The following is a 20578-nucleotide window of genomic DNA, read 5'->3' as shown; positions in this document are numbered from 1 at the left end:
TTATTTATAATTTCAATATTATTATATTTCTGGCATACTCATGCATCACTTATACTTATATTTATATAGTTGAATATTAGACATGCCCTATTTTGCATTTATACTTGATGATATTACTTTGGTTGTCATGTTTTGATAGTCTGGAGCTGTGTGTGTGAGTTGGTGTGCATGTGGAGTATATGGATATGGGTAAGACGAGTAGACGCAGCTGGAGCTTGACTCACTGGGACCCAATCCTTATTATGGATAAGTCAGGGTAGACATGGCTTTGAGTTGATCTCACTAGCCCTTGCATATGGATTATTAAGTGAAAGTCTGGCTCGAGTGATCTCGCTGGCAGGTCTTGGATTAAGAGAGCTGGGTAGGAGGATCAACTTCTCATATATGTATGTGTGAGTATGAATATGACTTGGGTATGTGATTACTCCAGATTATCTTTGATGTGACCTGACTTATTTGTATAACTTGTATGAAGATGATGCATTTCATTTCTAAGGATGCATTAGAATTAAATAGTTATAGAAATTGTAGGTAAAATAAATATTTACTCTTTAAGCCGAACGCTCACTTTTGTTCACTATTTTTTCAGGATACAGGAGAGCCTTGTTGTAAATGACATGTTCCCTTCCTCACAGGTCCACTTATGTTCATTTTGTATATTTATGTAATCAAGGGACATTTTAGAACTCCGCATGTGTAGGGGTTATTTAATTTGATTTAGGCTATAAAAGATTATGTCTCTTTTCTTTTGAAAGTTTGTAAACTTTTTATGATACATGTGATGTTGACTGGACTGGGTATATGGCTTAGTTTGAGGGAGCTGAGCTCCCATTTAATCTTATTGTGATTTATAGATGATTGTGAGGGTGAGCTGAGCTCCCCAATGGATTGGATTTTTGTGTTTACAGGTCGAGTGAGCAAAAAACTTCCCATTGGATGGTCCATATTATGGCCAGACTCTGTCCGATTATTTCTTTGAAATTAGGCCAAGTATGGGTTTATGTTTGGGTTGAAAGATAATTGGCTTACTACGGGTTTTGGGGGCCTTATGTTGACCCAAGTCCTAGTACTGGTCCGGCCCGCGAGTTCGGGTCGTGACAGAGAGAGAAAAATATATAATGCGTATAATTATTTTTCTCCCACTTTAATTTTGTACTCTTTGTGAGTTCTTTTTTTCTTAACATACATTGAGAGGGGAAGAGAGTTCAGGGGCAATAATAGAATCACCGAGATAAGTAAAGAAGAAAAGAAAAGAAAAACTAAGCCAAAGAATGCATGAAGAATTGATTCGGGCAATTTAAGATATCCCATTTTGAAATGAAAAATGCTTAGAGAGAAACATGAGAAGGGAGTGAATGAAGTGTGATTTAAAATACTATGGTCAATAGAAGGAGATGGAGATAGTGGATAGATTTGAAATATTATGGTCAATGAAATGAGATGGAGATGGCGGATAGTGAAGGGAAGACATAGGAAAGAAATGGTTGGGTGGAGTGTGTGGATAGGGGAGTAAATGAACCAAGCCGCTCGTGAGCTATTCGAGGTTCGGCTTAATAAAAGCTCGGCTCGGTTCAACTCAATTTCTAAACGAGCTAAACTTGAGCTCGAATTTTAAGTTCGTTTAATAAACGAACCGAGCTCGAGCTCAGTAGTATTCGACTCGAACTCGAGTTCGAGTTCGGCTCATTTATAAATTCACGAGCTGGCACGTTGAACAAGTTCGCGAGCTGGCTCATTAAATAGGTTCGCAAGTTGGCTCGTTGAATAAGCTCACGAGCTAGCTCATTGAACAGGTTTGCGAGCTAGCTCATTGAACATGCTCATTTACAAAAACATTTGTATTAATTATTATAATTTTACAATATTATAAATATATTCATTTTTTATAATTATTTTTAAAATAATATATTCTTTGAAAATATGATATAAAAAATATATAAAATATATTTATAATTATATAGTTATTTATGCTTTAGATTTATTTATTTTTAAATAAGTTAATTTTTATAAGATAATAAATTTGGAATATTGAATAATAAATACATAAAAATTATTGTGAACTATTTTATCTATATTAAATTACTAAAGAAATTAAAATTACATACTTTTGGCGTTAATGTAATTTGAAATATGAAACATACGTCTCTCCCTCTCTTCCTTCTCTATTAAAAATTTAAACTTTTAAAAGATTAAGTTTCAAAATTAAAATTAATATATCTAACAATTATTATTACTTTCTTTCTATATGTAGGCTTACTTCCAATCTCTTGATTAATTTTTTTTTTATGAGAACTTTAAACTTTTAAAAGATTAATATTCAATTTTAATACGAAACTATTTATCCATTATTGTTATTATTCTTCTCTATCTCTAAGCACTTTCTCTTTATGCATACTTTAAAAATTTCTCTCTTCTAAATATTTTCCCACTTAATATTATCCACTTATTCCCTAAAAATTAAATTGTTAATATGTTAGATTTAAATTATAATACTATTGAGCATAGTTAAGAGCCATAAAATTAGATTATATGTGTGTGTGTGTGTGTGTGTGTGTGTGTGTGTGTGTGTGTGTGTATATAATTGAGTTTATTATAATTGTCATTAATATATTGATATCATATAATATATTGTATTTATATTACATAGTAATCTTTTTAATTAAATCATAATACTATTGAGTTTAGTTAGGTGTCATGAGATTAGATTGTGTGTGTATATACATACACATGTAATTGAGTTGATTACAATTATAATTAATATATTGATATCATATAATATCTTGAATTTGTATCATAAGGTAATCTTTTTAATTAAATCATAATACTATTGAGTTTAGTTGAGAGCCATAAAATTAAATTAAGCATGTGTATAATGTAAATATGATTTTTAATCAAATTTAAACCTTAAAAATTTATAAATGTAATAATAAATATGATAAAATTTTAATTATACATTATATTGTGCCATTAGGCTTTTATTGTAGCAAATTATTTATGTAAAATAAAAGTAAGTTAAAATTTAAAAATAAAAGTTAAAAAATAAAAATAAAAAAAACAAAACAAAAATCGGATGTGGGACTTGTCCCACATCGGATAGAAAGGGGTGAGGGGGTGGGTGGCTTTAGGGGTGGCCACAATTCGGTATCAAATCAGAATCGAGTCGGAATCGGTTCGGTTAAAATCAGACCAAAACTGGTCAAAACCAGAATCGGCTTCGAACCAGACCAAAACCATCCTTCGATAGTTCCGAATCGAACTAAACTGGCAATTTAAATACAAAAAAAAATTCAATAAATACCTCACTCCACTCCTATATATATATATATATATATATATATATATATATATATATATATATATATATCATTAATTCTCTATACAATTATTCTCTACATTTTCGTTAATTCTTAATACTCTTTTAATTTCTCTCAAATTTTCTAAATAATTATTTTCTATACTCTTTTTAATTCTCAGTACTTTCACAATTTTCCTACTTTATTAATTTTATATGCTCACTGAAATTTTTAATATTATCTCAATTACTCTTATATTATTTTATATCTTCAATAAAATTTTCAATACCCTCTATTTTTATTTTTTTTCTTTTATATTTTTTTAATTATAAATTATCATATAATTTTTTTAAAAAGGGCAAATAATACTCAACTCAACTCAACTAAGCTTTTATCCCAAAAATTTATTAGGTCGGCTATATAGATTCTCTTTCTCCACTCTAAATGATTTTGGGTTAAATCCTTGGAAATGTGTAATGCTTCTAAGTCATGTTGTACTATTCTCCTCCAAGTTAATTTAGGTCTACCTATTCTTTTCTTTCTATCCTCTAACTCAATGTGCTATACTTGTCTAGCTGGAGCTTTCCTATATCTACGCTTCGCATGACCAAATCACCTCAATCTCCATTTTCTCAATTTATAACTAAAAATTTTGATTCCTCTAAATACTAAAGGGATACATAGGCAAAATTAAGTTCATGCACATTTTTTTAATTTTTTTTTAAAAAAAATTAATTTTATCTTTAATTTTTTAATAAGTTCAAGTATTTGCTTATTAAATTTTTCTTAAAAATAAGTTATTTTTATTTTTTTTTTTCCTTATTTTATTTTGATTGAAAGATTTCTAAGAAAAATTAAAATATTTTTACAAATATAATTTAAATTCTCAATCAATAAAATTTTCCTCTAATTTTTTTCCTTTAAGTCACTCTTAAACTGCCCCTAAACTGCTTCCAAACCGTCCTTCAAACTATCTTGAACTGTCATTTTTCAAACCGTCCTTTAAACCGTTTTAAATCGGGGCTCAAACTGAAACCGGCGGTTCAGGAATCATCTTTGTAACACCCCAAAATTTTAAATATTATTATTTTATGAGTATTATTGATATTTTAATTTTATTTAAATTTTAAGAAATTATTTGAGATTTTTTAGATTTTAAAAATCGGGTTCGATTTTCCGAAAATATAAACTTTGATGATTTTTAAAAATTAATTTAAAGACCACGTGGCAAAACTAAAAATATATTTGGAGTCTACGAATTTTTCTGAGTTTTCTGAAATTTTTTCAAAATTTTTGGACCTCGTTTTCTGTCTCGAGGCAGAGTAAAAATTTAAAATTTTGTATTTCGAATCGAACCGGCCGAATCGAATCGGACCTGATCGGACCGGTCGAATCGGACCGGTCTTCTTCTTTTTCTTCCTCCTCCCCGCACGCGTCCGACCCCTCTCCCCTTTTCTCTCTTTTTCTCTCTCCTCCCTCCTCCCCTTGCCGCGCCGCCTCCCACTGCCACGGCGGCGCGCCTCACCTCCCCCCAGTGGCCGCCACTGAACGCCGGAAAAGCAGGCGAGTGGAGCGACGCACGAGCGACTGTTCGTCTTCCCAGCCAAAATCTTGCCGATCCGGCCACCAATCGGACCGGGTCTTGTGTCTAAACTCATCTACTCGTCGAGAGCTTTCCATAGATACTAAGAACACAGAAATCCATTAAGCGGTTTGTCTAATTTTTGCCCGGGAAATTTTAGCCCATTTTGACTTTCAGGCTAGATTTCTCGCAAACCGTGAATCCCACGAGAAAACAGAGAGTGCCAGAGTGCTCCACTCGTCGAGAGCTTCGCGGCGACATAAATTTTGAATTTTTACGGCACCGTTTTTCGGTGGGTCCCACGGAACTTCGCAGTGTCTTTCCGAGCTTTAAATGAGCTTAGAAAATTCTGAAAAATTTATGTACTAACCCCCGTGTTGTGGGCTTCATGTAGGTATCCTCAATTAGTGGAAATTCGACAGTTGACTGGGTCTGTGAATTTCCGGCCAGACAGACCCGTTATCGGAAAAGTCTCCGAATTGGACCGAGGTTTTGGCTACCCCCCCATTGTCAGACGTTCCGAGCGCGTCCCCGAAGTCAGAATCGGCAAAGGTAAACCTGAACCTTGCTTTTTCGTAATTTTCTAGTGCTTAAATAGGATTAAAAATCCATAAAATATTCGTAGTAGCTCAGAAAATTATGATTCTTTTTGCAATAGCCTAGTAATATTGCTAAAGACCGCGGGGCAAAGTTTTAGAATTTTTAGAATTTTTAGAGCTTATTTGGGCAGTTTTTGCAAAAATGATCAATTATAAGGATTAAATTGAAATTTTACATACTGTGATGGATGACTGATTTGATGGGCCCAGGAGGGGCTGTGTGATGTGATTGAATTGTGGATATATGGATTGTGGATTTAGAAGTGTGTTTTGAGCCCTTTTGCAGGTTGGGTAGGTCCTAGGTATAAGGGAGACTCTGCCGGATTTTCGGCACGACTTAGGATGTATTTGGTCTTTTCTTGATTTGTATTGAGTCATTTGTATTAAATAATTGTAATGTAATTGTCAGGTGAGCCGGGACAGCCTTCTTCCTCCGCCCAGCCGCCACAGTGACCGTTGTCAAGTCTGTGAGTAAAATATTAATTTTAATTGTAATTTCATTATTATTATATGTTCAAGCATGCCCATGCATCACTTATATGCATATATCTATGTAGATAAACTTTAGGCATGATTTATGTTGTATTCATAACTGTAAAAGTGCTATGTATGTTGTTGTGGTAATTTGGAGAAGTGTGCGTGCGTTGGCGTGCGTGTGATGTGGTGTGGACTATGGATAGGACGGGTAGACACGGCTTGAGATCTTCGCTGGGACCCTGTCCTTCGGGGTAGACACGGCTTGAGTTCTTCGCTGGGACCCCGATTTGGTTATTAAGTGGAAGTCCGAAATTTGAGTTCTTATTGCACGATTGGAATTAAGAGAGCTGTATAGGGGATCAGCTCACATATATTATGATTGTTATTATTGGATATGTGAGTGCTCCAAATTACCTTTTTGATGTTATGATGTGAAATTATTACTGGTGTTGCATTTCACTCTACAGGGTGCATTAGTTTTAGATAGTTATAGAGATTATGGTTAAAATTGATATTTTACTCTCTGAGTCGAATGCTCACTCCTGTTCAATATTTTTTTCAGGCTACAGGAGGATTTTATTGTGGTTAACCTGCTTTTCTCCTTCGCAGGTTGTTTATCAATATTTGTGTAATTTTATTTACTCCTAGAATTTCCGCATGTGTTAGAAGTATTTATTTGATTTTGGTCTGTAATATTATTACCATGTTGGACCTGTAAATGTATAATGATATGCATGTTTGATGGACTGGATGAGGGAGCTGAGCTCCCATATGTTTTTATGATGATATGAGTATGTGGAGGGTGAGCTGAGCTCCCCAATTGAGTATTTACTGTGTTTATAGGTCGGGTGAGTCAAAAACTCCCCGTTGGTAGGTCCATTTTATGGCCGGACTCTGTCCGGTTGATTTCTTGAAATTGAGCCCAAATGGGCCTTAGAGTTGGCTTAATGAATAGTTGGGCTTACTACGGGCCTCGGGGGCTTTAGGCTGGCCCAGGTCCTAGTGCCGGTCCGGCCCATAGGTTGAGTCGTAGCAATCTTCCAAACCATCCCATGACGGTTTGGTTCAGGTTCATGATTTCATTGAACCAGAATCGGTAGTTCAGGAACCGTAATGGGCTGTTCCTGAACCGTGACCACCCTTAGGTTGCTTCCCTTTTTTAAGGGAAGCCCCCCACCCCAACTTAAATGCCTTTTTTTATTAGCTAGTTAGCTAATATGTGGGGCTCAAATGGGCTCTTTAGTATTTTTTTTCTAATTTTAAATTTGTTTTAATTAAGAATAAATATATTTTAATTATAATTAATTTAATTTTTAATTTACTTTTATTTAAATTAAATTTTATTTTAATATAATAATATTAAGGAGCTTGAGTATAGTTTATAAATGAGTCAAGCTCGAGCTTGGTTTGTTTATATTATAAATGAGTTTGATACGAACTGAGCTCGAATTGAGCTCGAGTTTAATATATATGTAACGAGTCGAACTCGAACTTGAATATTAAAGTTTGAATAGAGTTCGAGCCCTAAAAAAAAAAAATAAAACAAGTCGAGCTTGAACTATTCAAAGCTCGGCTATGCTCCTTATGTGTGGAAGAGAGAGAGAGAAATGAGAGAGGCGCATGGATGGATAAGATAGTTGAGTTTTTATTTAAGGAAATTTAAGTCATTTCAATTTTTTTTTAATGATGTAAAATCAGATGTGTAATCAAAAAACTAATTATAAATGGTTAGAAAAATTTTATAACTATTGTTTTAAAAGAATTGATTTTCTCTCTCTTATGTTTAAAGAGAAAATTTCTCCCTGAGATTTGGAAGTTTTTAAGTTTTTTGGCATAGTTTGAGGTCACTCTCTCTCATTCGAATTGGGTGTACAAAGTTTTTTATGTGGCAATTTTTGCAGGTTGGGTCATTCTTGTGAAAGCTGCAGTTAACTTGGAATGACAGTGAAGCTCTGGTATGGATTGGGGGGAGAGCAACGTATGTTGAGGAGTTCTCTAGCTATTTTGGGCTGACCCAAGTATGAGAGACTGAAACCCCTTCATTCCCTACTTGTGGATGTTGTTGTTGGCGAGTTTGTTTCTTTGTGTGGTCCGGCGGATAGCTGAGGTCTTAGTTCCGTATGGTGGTAGGAAGTGTGTAGACATTTGCTGCTTGCCTTGCTGCTTCTGATTTCTTTCTTCCTCAGTCTCGGCACCAACTCCAACTTTGGGTGGTCCATGAAGCTGCTGGCATTATGGGTGGTTTTCAGCTTTTTCTATGCTTATGTGTGATAGCCGGTATTGCTGTTAGGTGGCATTGCCATAGGTAATTTTTTACGTATTGTGGGCTGGAAGTTTCTTTGAGTTTGGATCTCCGTAGGGGTTGGTTGGGCCTTTGCTTTAATGTATTTTATCTGCTTGTAATCTTTTCTAATGGGCTTGGCGATACAATCCTAGCATGTTAAAAAAGAGTTGCAAAAATTTTATTGTTGTTTGCTCAAAGGCGTACAGGATACAGTAATTCGCTTGCCAAATAGGTCAACAAGTTAAAGCCCAATCCTGCCTTATTAAAGCAAACTATACATGACAAGTTAGGGTTTTAGTTCTCGACTCCATTATAAGGAGAATAAATCTCAAAATTTCTCTGAGAAAAATTGCTCAGTATTTGCTAATTTGATTCCTTAGATTGTTATTACTTATTACGTTATAAATGAGAATTCAATTTTTGGCTTTCTTTCTTTCTTACTTTCTTGTTATGGGGCATTAGTGATGAGTTGATAAAAAATTGTTATCCTTACATTTTGATTTGTAGTGAAGAACATCATGGGAATTTATTACTTTAAAGATGCTCTTAATTTAGTTTTTAATCATCATTATTATTTTTATTTTGAATTTTTTTGGTTATGTTTTTAAACTGAGCAGATCATGTTATGCTTGAATTTTTTTTTTTCATTTTCCTCCTTTTTCTGGATCAATGATGTTACTGATATTCTGCGTTATCTATCTGAAAATTATTTTGAGTTGAAGCTAACATTCTGAGATCCTGAACTATTATTTGAATAATTTGAATTTTTTTGCTTACTGTAATGTTTTTGTTTTCTGATGAAATTTTTGATGCCACTAAACTGAAGTTCGTTTCTTTTTGGATTTTCAGTTTACTATCCAATGTCCTTGTATTTTTGCCTTTTATCTGCATTCTTGTTTTTGGGGTTTTTTCTCATTGTTCAAACATTTGCTTTAGCAATTTTCGTTAGGCTCATTGTACAATGTGATTGGATTAATGATGCTAATTAGAAACTGCATTATCTGTCTGCAACTTCCTTATTGGAATTGAAGATATCTGTTAACGAAGTCTGAGATTCTGTCACTTTAAAATGTCCCTATTAGAGTTACGGGCGATTTCACTGGGTGTTGTTAACTATTATGCATCTTTATGAGATTTGGTTTGCTAGTTTGATGAAGCATTACCCATGTATTACTACTATCTTACAGGTTTAATGAATGCAGCTAAAGCCCATACCATTTCCAGTGGCATTCAACCTAGAACTCAATAATGCACACAGTTATTTTCACACAGTTAGCATTTCATTTTACTAGTCGAGCATATGGTTTGGTAGCGTTCATTCTTTTTTAATTTTATTTTTTTAATCAATCTGTGTGGGAGACTGGGAGTGCCATAGAATTTGTGTTATATGCTTGAATCATATAAACAGATGTTTGACTTGTTGCATATTTGCATATACTTGTGTGATTGGAAAGTTCCTGATGAAAAATTCTGTGGGAAAAGAACTAAACTGCTGCTTGCAATTCCAATAAAATTTGAGTGAAATGATGTCCATGGCTGCATGGTGGATTCCGGAAAGGCATGCAAGGTCAAGGTTATTGTGTAGTAAGTTTCAAGTGGATGGGATGTGATTGGAACACACAACTTCAATTGGGATGAATATTTATTCAGACCATGAACTTTCAGCCAACCAATATTGGTTGGTCTACCCCAAGTCCTCAAGATTTGTAATTCCATTTTTCCTGCTTTTGGGATTTCTCTTCTAAAATTAGTACCAATCCAAATATCAGCATCATCTCTCCATCCTTTTATCACCTATATTCATAAACCATTAGTGGATTATGATTTGGATTGTTAATCATATATGGTTTGCTTGAAGATGATGGTTTTTGACCTCTGTACATATATTAGAAGGTCGAATGCCTCATTTATTTTCAGATCCAATCATTGGGAAACAAATTGAACTGCTTCCTTGGGTGTATATACACCCAACTAATAGAAAACTACTCCCACCAAGAACCACGTATGAAGTGTGAAAACTCCATGTATAGTGCACCTGTTTCTCATAGAGAATATGAGACCATGGATAAATCAAGTCCATAAATACATCCTCAAATTTCCATCACTCATACAAAACGAGCTTGCGCCTTCTCTAAAGAGCCTCCTTAGTCGAATAATCGACGGAGGAAATTCTTCATAAAGTTCATCCCTTTGTATAACAAGAAAAATATTTAGCCATTTCCAAAATCCACACCTAGAGCTTTGTTCGTCTTGTTTACACACACTTGAAACTTCATTCTTCAAAAATGGGGTTGGTTCTTTGAAGGATCACCGTGGAAACCTCACAATATGAACTAATTCAGTCCTTTAATGAATATGAAATTAGCAAATTTGCACCATCAATTCTTGCAGAATTCAGTTATGATCCATCCCAATTCAAAGGCAATAAAGATGCTAGCTAATTACACAGGGGCCGTAGGCATTCCGCACAATACAAAACTTGAAAAGGTAACCTCAACAGCTCCAGTTACAAGTTATAACCATAAGTGGTGGTGAAAAGATTGCCATGATAGCTTTGTTGTGACTGATAAGGATGTCTATCCTATGTAACTATATGTAACTAACTAGATCATGATAAGCTCATTAGTTACCTAATGTACAGGTAACTCTATCAGCCATATGTGTATATAATTGATCATTAATAGTAATAACATGCAATAGTTACAGTGCTAAATAAACTCTTTGGTGGTATCAAAGTTTTAAGCCTCACGGCATGGCTACTTCACAAGCTTTAGTTTCAAGCTCCTTTCCTTTACAAAACTCCACTTTCGTGTTTCCTAATGCTGCTCAGTCTCTTTCTGTTAAATTAATGACACCAATTATCTTTTGTGGCAAGCACAGTTCATGCCATTGCTTTATTCATATAACCTTGCTGATCACATATCTGAAACCTTTGTTCCCCCTACCAAGACCTTAGAAAATGGAGAAGCTAGTTTCGTGAGACCAAATGGTTCTTAGTTGGTTTCATAGCTCTATTTCTGAATCTTTGCTCTCGCAAATCATTGGTGTCAAGTCTGCAAAGACACTTGGTCAAAGCTCTCAACTATTTTTTCTTCCTATTCATGTATTCATATCCAACAAATCACAAAGCAAATGAAGCATTTGTCTCGTGGTAGTGATTCTATTGAAAATTACATGAAGTGTGCAAAGTCTCTATATGATGAACTTATTACTCTGCAGTCATCTATCATTGAAGAGCAATTGGTAAATGATATATTAGAAGGACTCGGGTCTAACTATTGACCCTTTGTACAGGCAATTGAAGCTCATAATAGTATCATCACTTATGATGATCTTTTTGGTTTGTTGCTTAGTAAGTAATGTTAATTGAAAATGGACTTCATGGTCCTTGATTCCTCGGTTGCCTCTACTGCTCATCTTACGGTTCATTCCTCTTGCTCTCGAGGGACACTAATTGGTCATGGAGGTCGAGGCAGAGGTCACATGTCTTACACTTCAACTTCTAACTCGTTTGTCACATATTCAGTACACCTGAATACAATTTGTTATAGTTGTAATGCTACTGGTCATCTTTCTAAATAATGTCCCACTCTAAGAAAATAACTGTGACAACCCTCACCCGTTTACAGTGTAGCCGAGTAAGACATGTCACACAGAGTACCTTATCTTATCTTATCATATTTTTATTATACTCATTTTATTGATTTAAGTAGCCTTTATGTAAAGCTCATCCCATTTATGTCCTTTATTTTAAATTTTGATGAATTTGAGTTTTCGCAAATTTTACAGAAAATTCGGCACAAGTGCCGGCTGTAATTTGGAAAAACAGTCATTCTGAACCTGTTAAAAACAATTCCAATATAATACTCAATTTCTCAAACTCAATTTATCGCAACACAATCTCAAAATTTCTCATCAATCTCAACATTTCAATATAACCTCACAATTCCATTCATATTATAATCAATCTCAATTTCATGGAGAAATACTCAAATTTTTAATAATTAACAAAGATTTACAAAATATTTACATTAACATAAAATTTCATAAGTTTACAATGTACATGACAATAGTGAAAGTCTAAGTACAAAATACAAAACAAAATCCTAATGTCCTACCAAGTGCACTGCAGATGAGAGGTGACTCTGGACTCTGTGCAGATCTGACTAATCACCTAGTCTATTGGGCTCCCCAGTTGTGTCTCCAGTACCTACACGTGGCAAAAGTGACGTACTACGCAATACTGCTTAGTGGTACCAATATAAAATAAAAATAAACTAAAATAATTAATGTAACAACCCTAATTTTTAAATTTATTATTTTTCGGTAATTATTGATATTTTATTTTATTTGAATTTTAGGAAATTATTTGAAATTTTTCGGGTTTTAGAAATCGGGTTCTATTTTTCGAAAAAAATTAAACTTTGATGATTTTTAAGAATTAATTTAAAGACCACGTGGCAAAACTAAAAATATATTTGAAGTCTACGAATTTTTCTGAGTTTTCTAGAATTTTTTCAGAATTTTTGGGCCTCGTTTTCAATCCCAAGGCAGAGTAAAAATTTAAAATTTTGTATCTTGAATCGAACCGGCCGAATCGAATCGGACCGGATCGGACCTGTCGAATCGGACCGGCTCCTTCTTCCTTTTTCTTCTCCCCGTGCGCGTCCCGACCTCCCTCTCTCTCTCTCTCTCTCTCTCTCTCTCTCTCTCTCTCTCTCTCTCTCTCTCTCATTTTCTCTCTCCTCCCTCCTCCCCTTGCCGCGCCGCCGCCTTCCCAACCACCCCAGCTCGCCGACGCGCTACCCCACCACCTCCCTATAGCCGGCCGAAAAATGCGCGCGAAAGCCTCCTCTGTGCGAGCGGGACACTTTGTCTTCCCGATCAAAATTCGACCGATCCGGCCACCGATTGGGTCGGATCTTGTGTCAAACAACATCTACTCGTCAAGAGCTTTCCATAGACACCAAGAACACCGAAATTCATCAAACGGTTTGTCCAATTTTTGTCCGGGAAGTTTTATTCCATTTTGACTTTTGGGCTAAATTTCTCGCAAATCATGAACCCCACGAGAAAACCGAGAATACCAGAGCGCTCCACTCGTCGAGAGTTTTCATTTTTCGGTGGGTCCTACGGAACTTCGTAGTATTTTTTCGAGCATTAAATGAGCTTAGAAAATTTCGTAAAATTTATTTACTAACCCCCGTGTTGTGGGCTTCGTGTAGGTATCTTCAATTCGCGGAAATTCGACAGTTGTCCGGGTCTGTGAATTTCCGGCCAGACAGATCGGCTACCGAAAAAGTCTCTGAATTAGATCTAGATTTTGGCTACCCCACCATTTTCAGACGTCCCGAGCGTGTCCCTGAAGTCGGAATAAGCATATGTAAACCCGAACCTTACTTTTTCATAATTTTCTAGTACTTAAATGGGATTAAAAATTCATAAAATATTCGTGGTAGCTCAGAAAATTATGATTCTTTTTGCAATAGCCTAATAATATTGCTAAGGACTGCGGGGCAAAGTTTTAGAATTTTTAGAGCTTATTTGGAAAGTTTTTGCAAAAATGATCAATTATAAGGACTAAACTGTAAATTTACATATTATGATTGATGACTGTTTGGATGGGCCCAGGAGGGGCTGTGTGATATGATTGAGTTGTGGGTGTATGGTTGGTGAATATAGAAGTGCATTTTGAGCCCTTTTGCAGGTTGGGTAAGTCCTAGGTATAGGGGAGAATCTGTCGGATTTTCGGCACGACTTATGACGTATTTGGTCTTTTTCTTAGTCTGTATTGAGTCAAATTTATTAAATGATTGTAATAAAATTGTCAGATGAGCCGGGACAGCCTTCTTCCTCCGCCCAGCCGCCACAGTGATCGCTGTCAAGTCTGTGAGTAAAATATTAATTTTAATTATAATTTCACTATTATTGTATGTTCAAGCATGCCCATGCATCACTTATATGTAAATATCTATGTAGTTAAACTCTAGACACGTTTTATGTTGCATTCACAACTGTTAAAGTACCATGGATGTTGTTGTGGTAATTTGGAGCAGTGTGCGTGCGTTGGCGTGTGTGTGATGTGGTGTTGGCTATGGATAGGACAGATAGTCACGGCTTGAGATCTTCGCTGGGACCCGGTCCTTCGGGGTAGTCACGGCTTGAGTTCTTCGCTGGGCCCCCGATTTGGTTTATTAAGCGAAAGTCCGGCTTGAGTTCTTTGCTGGCACAGGTTGGATTTAAGAGAGCTGCATAGGGGATCAGCTCCCATATATTATTATTGATATTACTGGGTGTGTGAGTACTCCAAATTACCTTTTTGCTGTTATGATGTGAAAGTATTGCTGATGTTGCATTTCACTCTACAGGGTGCATTAGTTTTAGATAGTTATAGAGATTATTGTTAAAATTTATATTTTACTCTCTGAGTCGAACGCTCATTCCTGTTCAATATTTTTTCTAGGCTATAGGAGGATATTTTTGAGGTTAACCTGCTTTTCTCCCTCGCAGGTCGTTTATTAATGTTTGTATAAACCTGTTAACTCTAGAATTTCCGCATGTGTTAGAAATAATTATTTGATTTGGATCTGTAATATAAATTGTTATTTTGGACCTATAAACTTATTATTTTATGCATGTTGATGGACTGGATAAGGGAGCTAAGCTCCCATTTATTTTATGACATTTGAGTATGTGGAGGGTGAGCTGAGCTCCCCAATTGATTATATATTGTTTGACAGGTCGGGTGAGTCAAAAACTCCCCGTTGAAAGGTCCATTTTATGGCTGGACTCTGTCCGGTTGAATTCTTGAAATTGGGCCCAAATGAGCCTTAGAGTTGGGTTAAGAAATAGTTGGGCTTACTACGGGCCTCGGGGGGCTTTAGGCTGGCCCAGGTCCTAGTGCCGGTCCTGCCCATAGGTTGGGTCGTGACAATTAAATATACATAATTCATATTATGATTATGAGCATACTGAGATTTTAGGTAATTATTAATATTATTAACAATTTGGTGCTTTTTATTAAAACTCAATTTAATTGCTCGAGTAACCTATGCAACTAACCGGACTAGATAATTGAGTAAACTAGCACTGGGTACTAAGTACCTCGGGCCATCACACCATCGGTCACAAATTGTCTCCAGATGTGCAACAGAACAGCTAATAAGCTGTAGTAATCATCAGTGCACAAGGCCGAGTATATCAAGTATATCGAAATGGCCAAAAGCCATAATATCACAAAATGGCCACAAAAGCCATAAATCACATTATGACATAATACCATATGCAATACTGCTATCAGAACCCTATTGGTATATCAACCTATCCAAACCAATTATGCTAGGCAAACTAAGACATGTTGTAAATTTAATGTGTAATTCTTTGTATTTAATATTTATTGGTTACTATTCTTTTTGCTAGTCAACCAAAATGTTGACTTTTTCATATCCAATAGGTAAGTTGATTCTAATAACACTAACATACTACATTTTGCATTCTACAAATATTGACATTTGTTATCAAATCCATTTCAAAACTTTTTGCATGTTATTTCAATTTTTTAGATTTTGTATATTGTCTTGACCTAGCTAAATGACCTAATTTTCTTGATTTCTAGGCTTTGGTCAAAATATCAATATTGTAGGTCTATGTCTTATTGAAATTTTGGCACTGATTTTATGTCATTTGGAGTTCTGTGGACCAAGTTATGGTCTTTTTATCAAAACTGGTCAGGTTGCATATGTCCAGCAATTCTAGGCTATTTTGGCTCTAGACAGGTTTGGTACCCCAATTTGGGCAAGCAATTTCATTTGGTTAATGACATTTTTGGGCTTTGTGTTCTTCACAAAAGTTGTAGCCCTATGTCTAAGCTTTCCAATGGTATAAATTTTAGGTCATTTGGACCTGTCTAGAGTGAGATATGACCAAATAAATGAATACTGTTAATTTGGTAAAATTTCTGGGTTCACTAAATGGTAATCCGGATTAGGGCAACATATTAGTCACTTTCTGGACAGAATTTTGGTATGATTTCTACATGAAAATTGGTGCATTTTAAGTCTAGTTTTACCTTCAATTGGCCTCATACCAATTAGGGGTCACACAAATTCACTTATGGCTTAAAACATACACTGCCCTCAACAATTACTCAACCTACCAAGAAAATTACACTTCTAATTCTCATTCCTCTATAATGAATACTAGTAAGGAGAATAATGTTTGTAATTGTTTGTAGAAGGAGTAAAATAGTGGGGGTGGCATGTGATAGTTGAGTAGTTGTAAAGATGCTATAGCTTTTTAGGAGAAAGTCAAAGTAGTTACAGTATTCAAGAGTGTATAAATAGAGTATATTTGTATTAGAATAGGCTATTCCAAGAATCAATAAACAATAATACTTTTCTCTCATTTTTGAATATTCTTTTCTCTTCTTATCCAATCTATTTCTTTTCTCATCCAATCTATCTGTTTTCTCATCTGTTTCTCTCTCTTTCTTTCCTTATTCCTCTGTTTCACTTAGTTGGCAGGCTGTTACATAACAATTTGGTATCAGAGCCTTGATCTGAGTTGGGTTTGTTTCCAATATTTTCTGTTGGAGTCACAATTCTGGGCAGATTCATGGGAGTCTTGCAAACTTCCAGAATTCTAGGTTTTTCTTTGCTCCTCTCTTTCTCTCTTCTTTCCCTCTATTCCTTATTTTCTTCTTCCTCTCTCCCTGAAATTTCTTCCCTTTCTTACCTCAATTTCTTCTTTTTTTATTATTTTTTTTTCGTTCTTTCTTGAAATTCTTGAATCAAATTCTTTCTTCTTCTGTCACTTTATGATTCTTTCTTCTATTCCCTTCCTTAATTTCTTATTTCCAGCATTTCAAGAAACCTGTTTTTTGAAATTCTTGAAAATTTTCTTCCTCTCTCTTATTCTTCTCTCTTGCGAGCTGCCTTATTCTCTTTTCCCCTCTATCAAATTCTTCTCAATTTCCTTATTTTCAATTTCTTCCTTGTTAGGGTTTCAAAATCAAGACCTATTTTGTCAAATTCAAGAAACATTTGAAATAAAAAAAAAAAAAATCTTTCTTTTCTCTCAATCTTTCTTCCTTCTCTACAAAATATTTTCTTTCTATTTCTGTAATTTCTTCTCTATTCTTCTTTTCACAATTTTTCCTCTTCCTTTCTCTGTGATTTTCTTCCAATTCCAGTATCAATTCCTTATCTCTGCTCAGATTTGATTTTCTTTTACTATTTTCCTCAAATTTTCTTTCTCAAATTTTCTTGGAAGTGAAATACAATCAGAGCATCAAACCATGGAAGTACAATCTTGGGAACAAGAGGATCTTAAAGGAATGCTGAAAATTTTTGAAAGAAGAGTAACAGAACACTTAGAGGAGTTGCTGTATTAAAAATAGAAAAAATTAGATAAGTTGTTAGAAGAGCAAATAGAAAGGAGGGAAAAATTGTTTCAAGAGGCACAATCCAAAAGTCAATTTCAAGATTTGGAGCTGAGATCCCAAATTCCAAGGGGTTTTGCAGAAAATGGAAAGAAAATAGAAAATGTTGCAGCCTTTACTAATGAAGATGCATTGGAATTGTGTCTTGCATAAGGAGAGGAAACATTACAACATCTGGAGCAGGATTTTCTTCCTCATATGTCTGGTATAAATGAGGTTTTTGGGGAGGAGAATGATGAAGATATAGAAGACAACAATCATAGAACTGAAGTTTATTGGGGTGATGACAAGGAATTAGGAAAGACCAAGGAGAGTGCTGCTAAGAAGGAGATTGTCCTTCTTGATGATAAGATTCATGGGGATGAAGATGTGAAGAAGTCGATTCAAAAGGAGGAGTAAAAATTTCAAATTCTTGAAGATTCCATTCAGAGAGTTTTGAGAATGATGTTAATGGTGCAAATGATGAGAATACTCAGGGTTTTGAGAATGACAACATTACTGAAGCCTCCAATAAAGTGCATATGAGGCAACTAGACTATTCAATGGGAAGAATAGGAGTTGAATATGAAGTGGAATTTCTTTGCTCAATAAAACAAAGGATGATTTTGCCTCAGTTAGGAATGGAAGAAGTGTTGGAAGCTGCACAATCTAGAGTCCAAAAACTTGAAATTTCTGGGAGCACTGGGAATGGATGGAGTTTACTAATTCAAGAGAACCATGATTGTGAGTTTTACTATTGTGAGTTCTTAATGTCCATAAAGGATAAATGGGAGATATCAAGAAGGCTGAAGAAGAAGAAATTAATTTTGAAGAACATTGCATCTGTAATTCTTAAACAAGATGTATTTGAAAGATGGAGAAGACAAAGAAAGAAAGATTACTATGACAGAGGAAACAGATTGACATTTTGATGCTGGTTTATTGCGCACAATCAATAATTTCAGTGTTGTACCCTCCCTTATTCATTCTGGAGGACAAGAATGATTTCAAGGAGTAGGGAATGTAATGAATACTAGTAAGGAGAATAATGTTTGTAATTGTTTGTGGAAGGAGTAAAATAGTGAGGGTGGCATGTGATAGTTGAGTAGTTGTAAAGATGCTATAGCTTTTTAGGAGAAAGTCAAAGTAGTTACAGTATTCAGGAGTGTATAAATAGAGTATATTTGTATTAGAATAGGCTGTTCCAAGAATCAATAAACAAGAATACTTTTCTCTCATCTTTGAATATTCTTTTCTCTTCTCATCCAATCTATTTCTTTTCTCATCCAATCTATCTGTTTTCTCATCTATTTCTCTCTCTTTCTCTCCTTATTCCTCTGTTTCACTTAGTTGGCAGGCTGTTATGTTACATCCTCCATCTCCCAAACTCCAATTCTAGCATTCATGGCACTTCTAACATTATCAATCATCTCAATTCAATCAGTTTCTAGCAATTTACACAAGTCTCCAAGAATCAATTCACAACCCTAATTCAAATGGTCAAAGTCAACATTACATATTCCATAAATTTTCTAATACATGTAAATTTATTCCTTAACATACAACTCATTCATCAACACCATTAATCACCATTTAAATGCATGAAAGTATCAATCTTCAATGCTTCTCAAGGCTGCCAAAATTCAATAATTACACAAGCCTCATCAATCAATCTCAATTTGTCAAATTCAAGCAATTATACAAAATCCCCAAATTATCATCAAACCCTATTTCAATTTTTCCCAATTTATACCTATCACATGCAATTAAATTCTAATATATATAATCACTTTAATCAACATCCCCAATCATCATTTATGTGTAAGAAATAATCAAACTCCCTTACTTATCAAGGCTGCCGAATTGGGGGTTCTCAATTACTCATCATTTCCAATCAAATTCCTCATCATATAAACTCATTTCAATGTTTAACTAAGGAAAAAGGAGAAATTTTGCACTAACCTCAACTTGTGAGAATTCTTATCTTGCCAAACTTCAATTCTACCTGTTCAAATTACTATCAATAGCTTCCTTATGGTGTGGGAATTAATTTTTGTGAAGGGACTTGTGAGGATCATGGTGAAAATGGGAGAGATTTGAGCTTTGCATGAAGAATTTCCATGGAGAAATGAGAGTGATGAAATTCGGCCATTTGAGAATGTTAAGGAAGAAGATGATGAAGTGGTGGGATTTGTCATTTTATGGCTTTATATACCCCCACTTACTTTGATTTAATAGTTATTATAATAAAAGTTTTCATATTTGTACTTAATCCCTCATTTTTTCCTTAATTACTTTACATGTATAATTTCATATTTTCATAAAATTTTCAAAATTTAATATCACTCATTTTTAATGGACATTTAGATCAAAAGTCAACTCTATATGTCAAATGACCAAAATACCCCTCTTCGGGTTATAGTCCTACTTTTTTGGTAATACCGATTAAATCCCCGATTCATCGATTTCTTAAATTTTCATTTTCATCGGTATTGATTAACTAAATTTCTTTTGACATTTTTAATGCCACTTATACCTCAGTAGACCTTTAATTAGGTCTCAAAAATTATTTTCTAGGGTTTCTCACGGTCCTGGGGACATCAACTGTCTATGCAGTGACTTTCCAGTGCAGTCACCCATCGCTAGAACCGCACTCGTTTAACCTTAATGTATTTTATTTCTAAAATTTTTCCTTAATTTTTCTCGTTATTATTTGGACTATTTATGACTCCTCACTCTAGTTTAAATATAGTTTCTGAAATTCTGGCTGTCCGAACCGACATTAATCATCGAAATAGTAAAATGTACGGACTAGCTAAAGTGAGGGTGTTACAACAACATTCTGCTACACCAATCTCTTCCCGTGCAAAACTTGTTTCTAATTTTTCATCTTCAGGCTGTAATCCACTTCAGACATGGACTATT

The 20578-nt window shown here is 34.8% G+C and overlaps 3 non-coding genes across 3 annotated transcripts; all 3 read left to right on the top strand.

Annotated features, from left to right (window-relative positions):
• The first annotated feature begins 8687 nt into the window (after positions 1 to 8687).
• LOC131180522 (small nucleolar RNA snoR26) lies at positions 8688 to 8781 on the top strand. The gene has a single exon (XR_009149289.1). It is a non-coding gene; the product is annotated as a small nucleolar RNA snoR26 (small nucleolar RNA).
• Positions 8782 to 8895: 114 nt separating this feature from the next.
• Positions 8896 to 8977, top strand: LOC131180524 (small nucleolar RNA snoR27). The gene has a single exon (XR_009149291.1). It is a non-coding gene; the product is annotated as a small nucleolar RNA snoR27 (small nucleolar RNA).
• A 224-nt stretch (positions 8978 to 9201) lies between these two features.
• Positions 9202 to 9295, top strand: LOC131180523 (small nucleolar RNA snoR27). Its single transcript, XR_009149290.1, has one exon. It is a non-coding gene; the product is annotated as a small nucleolar RNA snoR27 (small nucleolar RNA).
• Positions 9296 to 20578: the final 11283 nt, after the last annotated feature.

This window comes from Hevea brasiliensis, chromosome 5 (assembly GCF_030052815.1).
Source record: "Hevea brasiliensis isolate MT/VB/25A 57/8 chromosome 5, ASM3005281v1, whole genome shotgun sequence".
Taxonomy (NCBI): Eukaryota; Viridiplantae; Streptophyta; class Magnoliopsida; order Malpighiales; family Euphorbiaceae; genus Hevea; species Hevea brasiliensis.
Note: the sequence above shows the minus strand (reverse complement) of the source record. Positions and strands in the feature narration are given on the sequence as shown.